We start from the raw sequence: 8,752 nt of genomic DNA, 5'->3' as shown, positions 1-8,752 counted from the left end.
TGTGCGAGGGACTATCAGTACCAGCAATGCCAAATACCTGGCAACCAAGAACCAAGCCACAAAAAAAGCCAGAGTTTGCTTTAAAACTACATTTATAAGAAGTAATAACAGTATAGTAGGATTCATTCTACCTGACTTCTTGCATTTCAGTATTGATACTTCCTTCCAAGTTTTCTCCTACATCACCATGGTTAGAAATAATGTTTTGGTCCACGCTTTGGGTGTGCCAGAAACCACTAGATAGCTAGAGGCTCACAATGGATTGTTTGAATTGACAATGTTGTTCAGCTGTTTATAAGACTATCTGGCATTTAAACCCAGTGTATGAAAAAATCTGAAGCGGGTGGAAAATGCTGTCAGACTGGAATGGTAGCTGACTTTGCAAAGGTGTAAAGTGCAGTGAAGGATGAGTGGTGCCAGCTGCCTGCATAGTCCCTTGCCTGCCATGGACTTCCTGCGTGGCCCTGGGCAAGCACATGGCTTCCTTGGGCTTCAGCTCCTTATCATTGCACCTGGGGCATCTGCTCACTGCACAGAGGTGCTGGGGAGATCCGTGCTTCAAGGGAGATGTGCCAAGGCAGTTGGGTTTCTAAGATTTATTCTACAGGGTCAAAGCAATAGAGAGCCTCCAAAGTATTGGTTAGCCTCGGTACAGAAATGGAAATTGTTTATCATGTTAAAACTGTTTCAGGAAACAAAGATATTAGAGTAAAATACTTCCCTTCCTTCCTCTCCCCCCACCTCCCCCCAAAAAAAGCTACAATTTGATACTGCTAAAACACCTTATAAAATCTCACTTGTCATTTTAATTAGCTTTCCCTTCAGTCTTTGCACTTCAAGGGCCTGTAGCGCTGCCTTAATTCAGGTGAGATGTGTTAGTGATGCCTCCAAACAGTCAGTCTGGTCTCGTGGCAGAAACGAGAGGCCAGGCTCTGCCAGTGAGACTCTGCCTCACCAGCCCAGCTGGGGAAGTGGCTCTGTCTGAGCAGTACCAGGGACCCTGAGCCTCAGAGCAGCACTCGGGGTCTGGCTGCCTCGGAGCTCACCTTCCCTCCTGGCAGCGTCTTTCACTTCTCCCCACGGGTCTGTAACGAAGCTGAGTTACAAACACAATAAAGATGGACCTAAAGGACCATGTTTTGTAAGCAGCCCTCTAAAACTTTTGTGGGTTAACAACACGGTTCCACTTTTGACTCATCTCTAGAAATGAGCCTCCTTTCTTTCTGCCAAAAAAGGTGACCTGCCAGCCAGTCTGACGCAAGGTAATTTGTCCTGTTTATCTGATGACTTCGATAAGGCATAAAGACTACTGCTCTACCTTCATCCTCAAGTACCAAGTTGTTTATGTGCTGTAATCCCGAGTGACCTTTTTTACAGTGAGATCTTGAATGTGACCATAATTTGGAGAAAAATCTTTGTTGTAAAACTAAAAAAGCGCTTTAAATATGTTCTTGGTGTATTTTCTTCCAGCTTGCACATTATCCCTAGTCCTGGCCCCTCTCAGCAGTCACGAGATAAGCTTCGAAGAAACAAGGTTGTTGATTGACGGCTCATTAGAAGTTGCAAGAGCAACAAAAGGGAGCCTGCAGCAGCCGGAGCTCACCGCCCGCCTGGCTCTGAGGACGCTGGTCAGCGCTGGCCTGAGAGGAACAAAGACCGCGGGAGACACTGGAGGAAAACAACATGAAATTTTCATGGTGTGCGAGAAAGGCCAGGTGTAATGGATCAGGGCCAAAGCCTCCCCTGCCCCCACGGCCCCGCCGCATAGATTGACTTTCTATATTTAGGCACTCACGGAGAGCATAGGTTGTGCCACACCGCACGTACACGTGTGCACAAATCCATGGTACCCTGACTTCTCTGTGCCAGACTGAATTATCCGTCAATCCATTTAGAATGAAGGGCTCCAAGTACATACAGTGTTAATATCTGTACATATTAGATGTCACGGCTCCAGCCTTAGATAAGGTCACACACTGAGCCAAACTCACCCCTGCAGTGTAAGCCAGGCGAGGCTTACGAGGAATGAATTTGGCTTAAGGTGCCTGCCCGTAGCTATGTTTGTTTTTACAAATCTTGTTTATCCCTCGTGTAAGCATTTCCTCGTAGTTAGGAGACTTCTGCCAGGCACACGCCAATCCACCTCCAACCCACAAACTGGGGTGTCTGCTTCTTTAGCTTCCCACAGGGCTCTTCCAAGCCCCCTGATCCAAGTGCTGAAGGGCACTGGCTCATCAGACATGCTGGCTGGTGACAGCCTTCCCTCAATCCTCTCAGAGCTAAACAGCAGAGACATGTTCATGACAAATGGATGCAAAGAAAATTAGCCTTTGCCCTTTGTATACAGTGTCATCTGACAATAGTTGCAAGTGAGTTTTAATTAAAAATTTTCAGTGGAATCTTTTTGCTCAAATTCCCTCTTTTCCATGCTGAGGAGAATTCTGTTGAGGCATAGGTAGGTGTGCTTGATGTCAAAAATCACATTTTAATTCTAGTAGGTCACTTAGACTTCTTCAGTAAGTGCTCAAAAAAGAACAGTTATCTGCCTTATCTAGTAGTTATCTAACTTCCAGTTATGTGCATTTCATGAATAGTCAGATATAGGGCTTTATATTTATCTCTTGTAAGATTTCATAATAGTACAAATTCACTATGAAAGTGGATCAAAATTCCTGCATCATGCTCTTTTTTTTTTGCATTTTAATACATTAAATACATGCAGAAACATTTGTAGGATTCTCCTAAATGGGGAACATCCAGTAGAAACACTGGACTTGGAGAGAAAATCAGATTGTAGAGGTGGTGTGCAACAAGGTGCCATTAATTATTTAACTTAGAAACTCACATGCTGCTGGAATTTAGGTAACACTTCTGGTTGTATTAAGACTTTACAGGTTGAGGAAAGCCAGTATTTTGTGAAATGGATAAAATGACACCAAAGACATTATTCTGCCATGGGATTTACTGATAAAACCTAAACCTATTACCTCTGCTCTTCAGTAAGCATAACTTAATACTAGATTTCATAAATTTAGTAGTGTTACGTGAGCATAAAATTGGGATAAACACAGATTTAATTTGCAGCTTGACTTTAAATTAATAAAATTCCCTGTCCTATAACACACAATAACCATTTTCATATCTTTAATATGTTTTCTCTTCAGTTCTTGAAGGGCTATAAGGGTAATGCTTAAAACTGAATCTTTATTTTAGCAATCGAGAGTTTGAGTCCTGAGTCCAGGCAAGGTGATTTGCCCAGGATTGCCTGTAGATTCCTTTTGAGCCATCTTTCATTCCTTTGTTCTGCCTTCAGCTCATGCCAGATCTAATTTTGATTTCACTTAAGAATTGAATTTACTTGTAGTTAGCTCTTCAGAAAAACTTCCAAAGTGTTATCTGCTGTAAACCACAATAAATTACTAAGGACTGAAGTTTGCATACAGAAATCTGCTGATTTCAGTAGAAGTGTGAGGATGGGGAAAGGGAGCTCTGAGAGAATCACCTAGCACGCAGCTATAGCAGCAAGCCTGTACAAAGTTGCTGTCGCAGCACAGCCATACACAAAAAGGCATGAGATGTAACCTTTCTCCTGGTTTGTAACCCACCCCTTCCCAGAGTGGCCGCAGTGAATGGAAAGGAAATATTGAAGCAGGCTGTGCATTCTTCAGCCGTGGGGCCGTGCGGGCTTCCTCGGGCCCTGCCCACACAAAGGCCAGCGCGGCTCTGCGGGGACCCCGCGGTCCCGGCGGGGCCCTGCGCGGGAGCTCCACATCCCTCCATTGTGATTTCCCCTGGAAAATAGTGCTGTGCTTTACAAAAAGCCCAAAACACAATAGTGTGACTCAGCAGTTCGGACCTGCGGGCCAGCAAGCCGGCTCTGAAAAGGTGTTGTTGCCTGTGAGGGAAGGAGGGAAGATTCCAGCGCTGCCTGCTTTTGGACCTCGCTTTGCCTCAGCCTTGGGTAAAGGTGTCTCCTGTCAGTGCTGTGCTGAGCTGCCAGGGGGCACAGACACGTCAGCCTGGGAGGTGCTGGAAGAACAGGCGTTCAAGGAAAACTCATAGAAATCACACAATCGTCAAATCTGCCCCGGGATTTTGGAAAGCCAGCTGGCATCTCGGACTGATACCACAAATCATACGGCAGGCAGATGAGGCAGCTATCTCGGCTTTGCTGTCAATAAAAGTAGGTCAGGCACTGGCTTGCCAGCCTCTCAGTTACCATAACAATACTACTTGTAACACACTTCGACAACAAAAAGCACCAAAGCTAGAAACTACAGCTAGTAACACTCCGTGGCCATGCTGGGGGCCAGTCGCCGGTCCCCTTCCTGGGCAGGAGACAGCAAGAGAGAGACAAATGAAAAATGAGACCAGGTGGTGGTAGAAAGCAAAGAGACTGGCAGAGCAGCGAAGCAGATGAGAGGAAGAAAAGACAAGAGGGGAGGCAACATCAGCAAATAAGCAGAGAGGTGAAAAAGTAGCAGAAAACTTTAACAAAAGAAAGGAGAAATAGAATATGAAAGTCGATTTAACCAGAAACAGTCCCTCTGGCTAGTCCCCTTAGAAGGGGAGTGATGACTTAGGTCAGAGGAGGGGCTGTGCAGCACCAGAGGGGAGGGCAGGGTGTGAACAAACCCACTTCCCCAGGGAGTGAACAAACCAGCCGAGAGTCACAAATGCAGAGAGGCAGGGCACTGCCTGCCCATCTGCTCACAGCTTCCCCCTGCCCCTTGCCTTGCAGCCACTGAAAGGTGGGATCCACGTCTCTCGGCCACTGCCTGCCTCTGCTCACCCTGCGTTCTCCCCACTCCTCCACCCGGTCCTGCTGCCGTTCCTCTGAAGCCACAGTGAGCCTGCTCTCTGTGTGAAACACTCAGGAGAGCTTCCATTGCCTCAAGCTTCTGCACGGCTGCCTGATTGCCTTTCAACCTCCCCACTTTTGCTCCCCACTTGTTTTCCCCCTCAGTTTGCTTCTAATCAGAAGTTCTGGGCAAGATTTTAAAATCTGAGGCACTGCTCAGGTGGGACTTCTGTACCCAAGGTGAGACGGACATTTGAAAAGCTGACCATTCAGGGTTTGGGACTTTTCAGTAAAGCAGTCCTTTGAACCACTGTGCTATTTGTTCAATTGCAGGCTGTTTTTTCCATGGGATTTTTAAAATACATTATGATTGAGTCTCCCTTTTAAGAGCAGAAAACTCTTGTGTTTCACTGTTTTTGGGGATTTTGTTTTTGTTACAGACCACTCAATTTTCACTGAGCATCCCCCAAAATTTTTATTTTTTCTTTTTTTTTCTTTTCTTTTTCTTTTCTTTTCTTTTCTTTTCTTTTCTTTTCTTTTCTTTTCTTTTCTTTTCTTTTCTTTTCTTTTCTTTTCTTTTCTTTTCTTTTCTTTTTCTTTTCTTTTCTTTTCTTTTCTTTTCTTTTCTTTTCTTTTCTCTTTTCTTTTCTTCTCCTCTCCTCTCCTCTCTCTCTTCCTCTCCTCTCCTCTCCTCCCCTCCTCTTCCTCTCCTCCTCTCCTCTCCTCTCCTCTCCTCTCCTCTCCTCTCCTCTCCTCTCCTCTCCTCTCCTCTCCTCTCCTCTTTCAAAAATAGATCATTCAAATAATTGGAAGCAAGTAATGAAAACTGGTCCAGAGAGTTTCATGTTCTATTATGAGTTTTCCACATGTGTCAATCTGCTCTGCTGCTGCAAACCCTCAGCAGCAGGCAGGGAGGGAGGATGGGAGTTTGAAGGAAGACAACCTCCCTTTAACAGAATGGACAAAAGTACTACTTGCCACCTGCTGGCACCTTTTGAAGGAACTCAGCATGTTTTCCCCCACAGAATTGTCCATCTACTACTGTACACCTGTGGAACCTGAAGCACAAAGCATGTGAGTGGGTCCCACTGCAGTATTGTGTCTTCTGCAGAGCTGGGATGCAAGCATCTCCTCACCATTTCTCTGCCCTCTGTAGCTCTTCCTCCCCTGTCTGTCCCAGCAGTGAATGACTTGCTGGACTTTGATGAGCCACAAAAATGAAAAAAAGATTGCAAAAAAGAAATAGCAAACACCTCTCCAGATTTAAGGAGATACTTTACTGTAGTTTTGTAAGAGGATCTCATCTATCTCTTTAATAAGTAAAGAATTTGGGTGACACAGGACCTTCTTGTCTCCAGTGGAGAACATTTTTTTCCCAGGGAACCTGAAGCTCAGTTATTAAAAATGAAAATCTGTCTCAGCCTTTCAACTCTGTTCTTGGAAACACCAGCCCTTAAAAAGGGGAGAGTTAAAAAGGAGCCAAACAGAGGGACCTTTTCCAGATAAAGCTTTCCTGTCGTCTTGGTATCGGGACGGACGGCAGCACTCGGCTGCAGAGAGGAGAAAAGGTGAGCTGTGTTGCTTTTTACATATCACAGAAAATGCTGTGTTTCCTCTTCAGAATTGCTGCCCACCTGGAGTGCTGAGCTGCACATGCACAATTAAAACCCAAAGAAAACCCTTTTCCCAAAAGTGCCTTATGAAACTCCCCAGGCTGGTGTGGGAAAGGGGATTTCATGAGCATTAGAGATACTGTGATGAACTGGTGAATCGTTAGTTGCAAACTAACGATTTTCCTTCAGGAAAATTGTAAAGCAGCATCCTGTTCTGCCAAATTATTTTCAGCCTTGTTTTCCAGAGTTTGACATTTGTCAAGAACTTGGGTTTTTTTTCCCCACCCATACTATAAAGTCTATCCATTCTAGTTGTACTGGCATTTGGAGATGATTTACCAGTGGATTCAATGGAAGAAGAATAAGGTCCTCAGTTTTGTTAGTTGTCATAAGTATGCATTAAAATATACTGCATTTAAAATGAATACAGTGAAAACAAAAATTCAAGGCAGCAAAAGGAACTTTTTCTTCAGAAAGTAGGATTTTTTTGCCTACATAGTAAACTTAAAATTTTGGGGTTTATAAAAAAAAGTTTCTAACACGAGGAGAGCATATTAATGTCATTAATTGAAGAGAATAAAGACAAAGATCAAAAATTACTTGAAGAATATTCTCTAGTTTGTGAAACAGGGAACACCATAGATTTACATACGAAAATGGAGGGTTGGAATTTGCAAACAACAGTGTCCCTAGACAGACTCTTCATAAACGTATGAGCTGACTGAATATTCAATGTCCTGAAAGCCCTTTAAGATACGAAAACTTGCTATTGGAGAAAAAAAAATATATTTTTCTATTCTATATTTTTAATGCTTATCTTTCTTTTTATATATTTAAATAGGTAACAATGTGAAGTACTCAGCAGATTCTAGCACTAGATCCTCCTTTTGAACTATTGACAGAATTAGGCAATTCTGTTTTTATATTTACTTTTACTTTCTAGCTTCAGTTTTAATTTTATTGCATCTAGGACTTAATGCTTCAGTGTGCTGAACACCCTGAATGGTCCTGTACTGCAACATAAACAGTCAGCACTAGGGGTCAAATCTCTCTGCTTTACCATCACATTAAGGATAGCTGAGTGCTACTTTTCTACCATTTTCTATCCAAATATGAATGATTTTGAGGTCAAACCTCAATAAATAACACTGAATATTTACCAAACTAAATGAATTCTCTGCTGGTTCCAGCCAAAGGTCCACACAGCACAACACACAGTCTCTGGCAGTTGTTTGCCAAAACATGTGACACACGTAAATGTGATGTTCCTCTTCTGCATGATGACAACAATACAACATCTACAGGATGACAATATCTGTATGGGGATCTTCCACAATGTACTTTGTTAGGACCTGATGCTGCAAGGACTTCTCTGCTTGGTGACCTGTGAGCAGCACTGAGAATAATGAAAAAGCTGAGAATCTCGAATCTGTGCATGTGCCCCTAGATAGGAACAATCACTGTCATTAGTTTTAAAATAAATGAAAGAAATAGATTTGGGAGTTTTTAAAGAATGTAATAAAAATGTGTCCCTTAGGTATTTTGAACTTGGAATTCCAAAAGAATTTTCCACCCTAGCTGATTTGCACTGGCACACGTTGGTAAGGGAGGTAATGGAGTCTCCATCCCTGGAAATATTCTAAAGGCATCGGGATATAGTGTAGGTTTATGTGGCCTTGTCTGAGCAGTGGGGTTGGACCAATCATCTCCAGGCATCCCTTCTACCTCAGCAGTTTTGCAGATCTGTGATAACTGAGCCCCAAAATCAAAAGTCTCAACCAGGCAAGGAACCCTTGCAGGCAGTGAAGTGTGGTGCCAAACCCCAAGCTTACACATGACCCAGCTGTGACATTTGGCAGCACCATAACTTTTCATGCAGTGAGATAAAGACCTGATTCTGCCCTGCCCTGAGTATATCTGGGGAGGCCTGAGTATAGTCAGTGCTCATTACCAATCACAGTCAAAATGTTCTTGATCTTATCCCTCTGAAGTCAAGTCTGTCTTTGCAAGGAGTGGATCAGGCCTTTACAGAATGAGGCTGCAACTCTGTAAAGATCAGATATAGATTTTCCTTTAGTATAGCCCTTATGAAATCCCAATAGTGGAGTCAAACATCTGAGGAAGTTTATGCTGCAGGAGTTCATCCAGAATCCAAGAAAGGAAGATGATGAAGAAGAGAAGTCATAAGAGTGAGATGGGAAAAAGCAGGAGAGAGTGCACAGGAGTACAGAATTAGGAGGGAAAACATGGGCCATGTTTTGGAAGAAACCCAGAGACAGGAGAAAATGCTGCTGTTTGGTCTCTCTCTCTCTCTGTTTTTTTTTGGTTTTTTTTCAAA

Source organism: Zonotrichia leucophrys, chromosome 5 (assembly GCF_028769735.1).
Source record: "Zonotrichia leucophrys gambelii isolate GWCS_2022_RI chromosome 5, RI_Zleu_2.0, whole genome shotgun sequence".
In the NCBI taxonomy this organism is placed as follows: Eukaryota; Metazoa; Chordata; class Aves; order Passeriformes; family Passerellidae; genus Zonotrichia; species Zonotrichia leucophrys.
The sequence above is the reverse complement of the archived record's forward strand: the minus strand, read 5'-3'. Positions refer to the sequence as shown.